This window comes from Gopherus flavomarginatus, chromosome 23, assembly GCF_025201925.1.
Source record: "Gopherus flavomarginatus isolate rGopFla2 chromosome 23, rGopFla2.mat.asm, whole genome shotgun sequence".
In the NCBI taxonomy this organism is placed as follows: domain Eukaryota; kingdom Metazoa; phylum Chordata; order Testudines; family Testudinidae; genus Gopherus; species Gopherus flavomarginatus.
In genome coordinates, this window is record NC_066639.1 from 1,860,163 (window position 1) to 1,869,103 (window position 8,941).

Here is an 8,941-nt window from a genome sequence, read left to right on the forward strand (position 1 = left end):
AGGCACCACTGAGAATTGAACCCAGGATCTCCTGTTTATTAAACAGCTGCTTTAGCCAGCTAAGCCATGGTGCCTGCCTGAAAAAAGTATTTGCAACTGTTTTATTTGATGGCCCAGGACAACACCTGCAAATTCCAAAGTACAGGTGTTCCCCATTTCCCTCAAGACTTGCAAGGAAGAACTGGCAGGCCAAGCCAGGATGTGTCTCTTACATCCTTATTAATATGTGTGAACAAAGAAATTGTATGTTGCTTCTGCCCAGCCAGATGGGTTTGTTAGTATAATGGAAAAGTGAAGGGATAGAGCTAAAGTGTTACTAGCCTGGCACACACCGATGGGGAAACCTAGAGAAAGTGGTGCCAGCCCTTTGATGGGTCAGCTGGCAGAGCAGAGGACTTGAGCCGGCACTCAGGAAGTCATCCTTACGTCGCCCTTGTGACTCCAGCTTGAGGGAGAGCTGCTTTTTCTTCCTCTTGCTGAGAAAGAGCAAGAGAAGAATGAAAGGTCAGGTGGGCCAACTCGGTGCAGAAGCCCAAGCTGTCTTTTCCTGCTGCATAGCCTGAAATGAGGGACTCGTGGCAGTTAAAGGCACTGCTGCACTTTCAGAAAACATCCCACCCCTGCACAAAGAGGGATAGAAGAGCCTGTTAGTCTAGTACGCTCCCAACTGAACTATTTCAGCAGCTGCTAGGTTTCTTTTTGGCCTCCTGCTTTTCTGTGTGGGATGTTTTTTTCAGCTGTGGCACAGAAAAAGGACGTCACGGCGAGCAGCCCATGAAGACAAGATTTACTTTTGCCTTCCTCAGATGGTTGGGGAGAGCGAGGAGCAGCACTATGTGCTCCATGTGTCCTGGTCACTTTCCCCACCTGGGCTGTGCTGTGAGGGGAGCATCAGAAGCTGCTGCTCTCTGCCCTCCCGCTATGCAGCCCAGCTGAGGAAAGTGACCTGGATGCAGGGAGCTCGGATGATCTCGCTTCTCGACCCCCACCCCTGCTAGGGAAGGCTGCTATGTGCTGTCTTTATGGCTGCACTTTCAGTGATGGAGGTTTCTCTATCCCATTGTTCCAGGGGCCTCCTACTAGATTGCCAGCTGCTTTTCAACTGCAGTGTGGAGACTGCTTGTGTGTGGAGAGAGACAGTGTGTGTGTTGGGGAAGGGTGAGTGTGTTGAGGTAGGTAGGAGCAGATCATTATTATCCCTACTTGAAAGAGGGAGAAGCTAAGGCTGAGAAAGGAGAATTGACTTGTCTTAGGTCACACAGCCAGTCAGAGGCAGAGTTGGGAATAGGAACCCAGAGCCCTGATTTTCAAATTTACCTTCAGATCTTGAATTTCAGACATTCAATGACCGGAATAAATTGCTCTCAGAGGAGCTCCAGACCAACAACAGTGCACAGTAATTATTCAGCAAGTATTTGAGGAGAACTGCAATGTTAGAGAGAATCATGAACTGCTCAGAGACAATTAATGCAGAGAAGCAGCAAAATTCATCAAACATAGAACTGGTTCTGACTTATTTCCTTGGTCTTAAAAGAGACCAACAAGGACCTGAGTCTCCTCCCTGTCAATAACCCCCTGCTCAGGCAACCAGGGTAGAGACTGAGAACGGAAGGCTGAGGGTTCTCACCAGAGAGCCCAAAAGATGGCCCAGGTCACTGGTGGGGATCACTGCCTGAGCACTATTTCAGCCCGACATATTTGGCTGGACTCTCCACAGTGAGAGCTGCAGAGCACTCCCCTGAAAAACACACACACACGTGTCTCCTAGTGTTGGGAGGGGAACAGGAGAAAGGAGAAAAGCAAGAGACAAAGAAAAAGGAGAGAGGGATGGATGGAGGAAACGGTGAAACAAAAAGGACAAACCCTAATGTCTGCAGTGATTCTAAGGGACAAAATCCCAGGTGTGGAATAAAATTCTGCCTCCTTAAGCTCCTGTTTTCCATGCCTAGAATTCAGCTGTCACCAGATGGATCAGACTGAACAGGTTTCAAACCTCCAGGAGGCTCTTACCTTCTAAACAGGGACGGCTGTTTTCTAGTAAAATCATTACAAGAGAAGGAGAAAACTCGAAAGAGGTTCCTCCTGCTGCTCACATCTGTGAACCCGAATACTCTCTCAGTCCTCAAAGACAGACTTGGAGAAGGAGACTTGCTGAAGCAAAGCCACAGGGGTCTCTGAGGTTTCCCTGGCCCCTTGCCCATGTCCTGCCTGGCTGATGTCAGCGTCTCTCTGTGAGGTCACCAGCGCCCCATCACCTTTGACCAATAGTCTGAGGCCCTGCAAAAGGCCTTTTTGATGTCACTGCCACACCCCTCCCTTGCTGTGCTAATGTCCTTCCCTGGCCAGACACTTTGGAGGTTTGAGCTACTCCCTGTGAATCACCCCACTCAAGGACCGTTCGTTCTAGGCAGCAAGCCGGATAGACAGGAAAACATCAGACGCTGTTCCCAATGTTACACTCGTTTTTTCAGAAATGCATCGACTTTATGGCCAGAAGAGACCATTAGAGCATCTAGTCATATAATCATAGAATATCAGGGTTGGAAGGGACCTCAGGAGGTATCTAGTCCAATCCACTGCTCAAAGCAGGAGCAATCCCCAACTAAATCATCCCAGCCAGGGCTTTGTCAAGGCTGACCTTAAAAACTTCTAAGGAAGGAGATTCCGCCACCTCCCTAGGTAACACATTCCAGTGCTTCACCACCCTCCTAGTGAAAAAGCTTTTCCCTAATATCCAACCTAAACCTCCCCCGTTGCAACTTGAGACCATTACTGCTTGTTCTGTCATCAAGTACCACAGAGAACAGTCTAGATCCATCCTCTTTGGAATTCCCTTTCAGGTACTTGAAAGCAGCTATCAAATCCCCCCTCAGTCTTCTCTTCTGCAGACTAAACAAGCCCAGTTCCCTCAGTCTTTCCTCATAAGTCATGTGCTCCAGACCCCTAATCATTTTTGTTGCCCTCTGCTGGACTCTTTCCAATGTTTCCACATCCTTCTTGTAGTGTGGGGCCCAAAACTGGACACAGTACTCCAAATGAAGCCTCACCAATGTCAAATAGAGGGGAATGATCACATCCCTCGATCTGCTCGCAATGCCCCTACTTATTCAGCCCAAAATGCCATTAGCCTTCTTGGCAACAAGGGCACCCTGCTGACTTATATCCAGCTTCTAATCCACTGTAACCCTTAGGTCCTTTTCTGCAGAACTGCTGCCTGGCCATCCGGTCCCTAGTCTGTAACAGTGAATGGGATTCTTCCGTCCTAAGTGCAGGATTCTGCACTCGTCCTTGTTGAACTTCATCAGATTTCTTTTGCCCCAGTCCTCTAATTTGTCTAGGTCCCTCTGTATCCTATCCCTACACTCCAGCATATATAACACTCCTCCCAGTTTAGTGTCATCTGCAAACTTGCTGAGGGTGCAATCCACACCATCCTCCAGATCATCAATGAAGATATTGAACAAAACCAGCCCCAGGACCGACCCTTGGGGCACTGCGCTTGAAACCGGCTGCCAATTAGACATGGAGCCATTGATCACTGCCCATTGAGCCTGACGATCTAGCCAGCTTTCTATCCATCTTACAGTCCATTCATCCAGCCCATACTTCTTTAACTTGGTGGCAAGAATACTGTGGGAGACCATATCAAAAGCTTTGCTAAAGTCAAGGAATAACACATCCACTGCTTTCCCCTCATCCACTGAGTCAGTTATCTCCTCATGGAAGGCAATTAGGTTAGTCAGGCATGACTTGCCCTTGGTGAATCCATGCTGACTGTTCCTGATCAGTTTCCTCTCCTCTAAGTGCTTCAGAATTGATTCCTTGAGGACCTGCTCCATGATTTTTCCAGGGACTGAGGTGAGGCTGACTGGCCTGTAGTTCCCTGGATCCTCCTTCTTCTCTTTTTATAGATGGGCACTACAGTAGCCTTTTTCCAGTCATCCGGGACCTCTCCCGATCACCATGAGTTTTCAAAGATAATGGCCAATGGCTCTGCAATCACATTCGCCAACTCCTTTAGCACCCTCGGACGCAGCGCATTCGGCCCCATGGACATGTGCTCGTCTCCAGTTTTTCTAAATAGTCCTGAACCACTTCTTTCTCCACAGAGGGCTGGTCACCTCCTCCCCATACTGTGCTGCCCAGTGCAGCAGTTTGGGAGCTGACCTTGTTTGTGAAGACAGAGGCAAAAAAATCATTGAGTACATTAGCTTTTTCCACATCCTCTGTCCACTAAGTTACCTCCCTCATTCAGTAAGGGGCCCACACTTTCCTTGACTTTCTTCATGTTACTAACATACCTGAAGAAACCCTTCTTGTTACTCTTAACATCTCTTGCTAGCTGCAACTCCGTGTGTGATTTGGCCTTCCTGATTTCACTCCTGGATGCCTGAGCAATATTTTTACACTCCTCCCTGGCCATTTCTCCAATCTTCCACTTCTTGGAAGCTTCTTTTTTGCGTTTAAGATCAGCAAGGATTTCACTGTTAAGCCAAGCTGGTCGCCTGCCATATTTACTATTCTTTCGACACATCTGGATGGTTTTTTCCTGCAACCTCAGTAAGGATTCTTTAATCCTTTAGAGGATTGGAACTGATTTCAGTGGAGTCACATGTTTGCTAGGTTTTTATGCATTTGCACAGGAAAATATTGAGTGTTTCCATTCATTTCAGGGATCCCTATTCAATGGAACTCCTCAACATAATGGAAATGTAATTATTTTTGTTGAAAGAAGAGGTTTATAAGCAGGCAATGGGATTAGAGCCAAGGACTACTTGATCTGCAGTCAAACACTCTGCCACTGAGCTATACCCCCACGATTGCTGTGGGGGTAAGTCAGTGATCTTAAAGATTTTGAAGGACAGGCCCTGCCTCAGGGATCTCCTGTTCTCTTCCCAGACCACAGTGCTTTTAAAAATGGGGTTTGATTAAACTTATAGATACATGTAGACACCACAGCTTGCACATCCACCACATAACTTCCCCCAATGACATAGCTACCACCTCTCTGGGAGAAGGATTAACTGCACGGACGGAACAGCTCTCTCCTCTCTGGTTAGAGCCTCTTCATTCTTTATGACTAGGTAGGAAAGAACCTCCTGAATGACAGTAACCAACTGACCAAATATTGCTGGGTCTGCATTCAATATGGGTAACTGGTTGTATTGGGCTGGATGAGTAGGAGTATTGCCAGCAGATCGAGGGAAGTGATTATTCCCCTCTATTTGGCACTGGTGAGGCCACATCTGGAGCATTGTGTCCAGTTTTTCCCCTCCCACTACAGAAACAAATTGGAGACAGTCTAGGGGAGCGCAAAAAAAATGATTATGGGTCAAGGGACTTACGAGGAGAAGCTGAGGGCATGGTCACCCAGAGGGGGGGCAAGTGGGGCAATTTACCCCAGGCCCTGCAGGGATCCCATGAGAACATAGTATTGCAACTTTTTTTTATGGAAGGGGCCCTCAAAATTGTTTTGCCTCAGGCTTTCTGAATCCTCTGGGTGGACCTGCCCACTCCACCTCTTTGACTCATTCTCCTCCCTCTGAGGCCCCACCTGTGCTCTGCCCTCACTCCCATTTGGCCATTTCCCACCCCTGCTCTTCCTCTTTGGCTGACGCCTGCTTGTCCACCTTTTGCTTGCTCTTCTCCTCCCCGAAGGCCTCCTTGTGCCTCTCCACCCCCTACCCCAAGGTCTTCCTGCTTCCCCCACCTCTCTGCCCCTCCCCTGAGACTCGCCCTGTCCACCTCTTTCCTCAGTCATCTCTTGTTATTCCTTGAAACATCAAGGATGGAATAAAAAGCCGAGTTTACTCCAGGTTAAGGAAAGAAAGGAGCCACCAACCCCTTGGCAAATCTCAGTGCCCCAGAGAAAACCTGCCCCCTGCTATTGCAATCCCTGATGTGCTGGGGATATGATGGTAAAGGAACTGTCTGAATGATCAAGGCAGGAAATGGACAGCAATCTACAGGAACGTCATTGACCACAAACACACTCTCCTCATGCTCCAACCAGAAGGGAAATGAGCAGGAATTCTTGCAGTTCAGCCAGGGACACACTTACACAATGGCACAGCAGTGTGTGTGTTGTGGAAGCTGGTCTGAGGGAACATCTGGAACTGATCACTCAATGAGAACAGAACTGGAGTGTAGTGAGAGACACATCTTGAGCAAGTAGTTGTGGCTGAGTGGTTATGGTGATGGGTTAAAAATCCATTGGGGTCCCCCCACCCCCACAGGTTCAAATCCTGTCAACTACAGAGTAAGTTGTGGTCCTTTCGTTTCAACAGAGTTGGGTCTTGTCTTGCTCTCAAGCTATATCTACACTATTAGATAATGTGGCTTTAAAGTGTTTTAATTAAACAGCTGTTGCATGTCCACACTATGCCTCTTGTCTTACCAGAGCACATCCAGGCTAGAATCTTGGATGGCCACAGAGAGCAGTGCACTGTGTGTAGCTGTGCAAGTGGCTGCAGGTGCTTTGGGAAGGGTGTGCAATGCCTCACAGGCTGGTACAGCATCACATGATGCAGGTTTCTCTATCCCATTGTTCCATGGGAATCCTACTAGATTGCCAGCTGCTTTTCAACTGCAATGTGTTTGGGTGCGGGGGGAAGAGTGAGTGAGTGTGTGTTTGTGTGTGTGGGGAGAAGGGAGTGTGTGTGTTGGGGAAGAGTGAGTGTGTTGGTCACTCGTGTGCCCACACTGTCTCTAAGTTCAGACAGCTGCTGCAAGCAACCAGTCCTGAGGAAGGGGGAGGGGCACAGCCCTCACTGGCTCAGCTCAGCACAGCTTAGCACAGCAGCCTCTGTCACACATGCACGCTGTGGCCTGCTTAGCTCTTGTCAGGTGTGCTGGAACAGGGGGTTAGGGGGTCATGGCCCCACCACTCTTTACCGGCTGTTAGGACAAGTGGTGGAGGGGGGGGAAGGGTGGAGTCTTGGGAGGAAGAGGTGTTCTGTGGGGGTGGCCTCAGAGGAAGGGGTGGTGTGAGTGTGGTTCCTTGGGGAAGGGGTGTCATGAGAGCGCCACAGTTCAGACAACGGTGCCCCCGCCCCACTGTAAGGAAGCTCCCACCGCCCCTGCTCTGTGTTCGTAGTGCAGGAGAGAGCAGCATCTATGGCAGTGATTTGTTCCTGGGGGCTCCAGCAGAAGGGCTTGGGAGGTGATTTAAAGGTCCCAGGGCTCCGGCAGGGGGGGCTCAGGAGGCGATTTAAAGGGCCTGGGGCTCCGGCCACTGCAGGGAGCCCTGGGCCCTTTAAATCACCAGACTGGGAAAGCCAGGCCGGGCTGGCACAGCGTACCCGCTCTTGCCAGTACCCCATACCAGAACATGCTGGCTTACTTTCACCTCTGGAAGCTCCTCACATGGCTCAATAACTGGTTAAAAGCTGGGAAACAAAGGGTAGGAATAAATGGTCAGTTTTCAGGATGCAAATTGGTACCTAGTGGTGTCTATACTGGGGCCAGGACTAGTCAACATATTGATAAACGATCTGCTAAACAGAGAGGTGACAAAATTTGCAGGTGATCCAAAACTACAGAGGACAGTTAAGTCCAAAGCAGCCTGTGAGGAGCTAAAAAGAGATTTCACAAAACTAGGTGAAAGGGCAACAAAATGGCAGATGAAATTCAATGCTGATAAATGCAAAGTGATGCACATTGGCAAACACAATCTCAACTCTACATATAAAACGATGGGATGTCAAATAGCTGTTGCCACTCAAGTGAGAGATCTTGGAGTCACTGTGGATAGTTCTCTGCAAACATCCACTCAGTGTGCAGCGGTCGGTAAAAAGCGAACAGAATGTTGGGAATCATTAGGAAAGAGATAGAAAATAAGAGAGAAAATCTTATTGCAGCTGTATAAATCCATGGTACGCTCACATCTTGAATGCTGCATGCAGATACGGTCACCCCATCTCCGAAAAGATGTATTGGAATTGGAAAAGGTTCAGAAAAGGGGTATGGAGTGTCTGCCATATGAAGAGAGAATAATAAGCCTGGGACTTTTCAGCTTGGAGAAAAGATGACCAAGGGGAAATATGATAGAGGTCTATAAAATCATGACTGGTGTGGAGAAAGTAAATAAGGAAGTGTTACTTATTCCTTCTCATAACACAATAACTAGGGGTCACCAAGTGAAATTAATAGGCAGCACATTTAAAACAAACAAACAGAAGTATTTTTTCACACAATGCACAGTCAACGTGTGGAACTCCTTGCCAGAGGATCTTGTGAAGGCCAAGACTATAACAGGGCTCAAAAAAAGAGCTAAATCGATTCATGGAGGACATGCTCTGAGCCAGGATGGGCAGGGAAGATGTCCCTAATCTCTGTTTGCTGGGAGCGGGTGACAGGGGATAGATCACTTGATGATTCCCTGTTCTGTTCATTCCCTCTGGGGCACCTGGCTTTGGCCGCTATGGGAAGACAGGACACTGGGCGAGATGGACCCAGTCTGACCCAGTCTGCCTGCTCTTACGTCTTTATGCTCCTTTCATACAGATGCCTGGGATTCTGCCTCACAATGTGTCCCTGAGGTATCAGCCAAAATGCCCAGACAGGCAAACACTCTGGGCTCCTGAAGCCTCTGCCCCCCACCTAGTGCCTATGGCTCATGCCTGACCCTTGCTGCTGCTCCTTGCTGTAGAAGGTGAAAGGAGTGGAGGCAGCACAGGAGCCTTCTGGGGATGCAGATCTGAGGCTTTGGGAGAGACACATTGTCTGAGACATCAGAGCGCTGTAAACAATGCAGCCACCCCCTCAATCAGGGGTCTGTTCCAGCCTTGAGTCTGGGCTACCACGATCCCTCCCACAGAGCAGGGTGCCCACAGATTACAGCCTGAAAATAGGCATGTGACACTAACTCCTGTTCTCCCTGACAGGGCCTCCCCTAGACCAAGGGGCACCCCAGGCAAGATGTGTCTTCGGTGCCCCCCCC

General features: G+C 48.9%; 2 non-coding genes across 2 annotated transcripts; one reads left to right on the plus strand and one right to left on the minus strand.

The window, feature by feature from the left end:
• Positions 1-74, minus strand: TRNAI-AAU (transfer RNA isoleucine (anticodon AAU)). The gene has a single exon. It is a non-coding gene; the product is annotated as a tRNA-Ile (tRNA).
• Positions 75-6,171: 6,097 nt separating this feature from the next.
• On the plus strand, positions 6,172-6,257 carry TRNAF-AAA (transfer RNA phenylalanine (anticodon AAA)). The gene has a single exon. It is a non-coding gene; the product is annotated as a tRNA-Phe (tRNA).
• Positions 6,258-8,941: the final 2,684 nt, after the last annotated feature.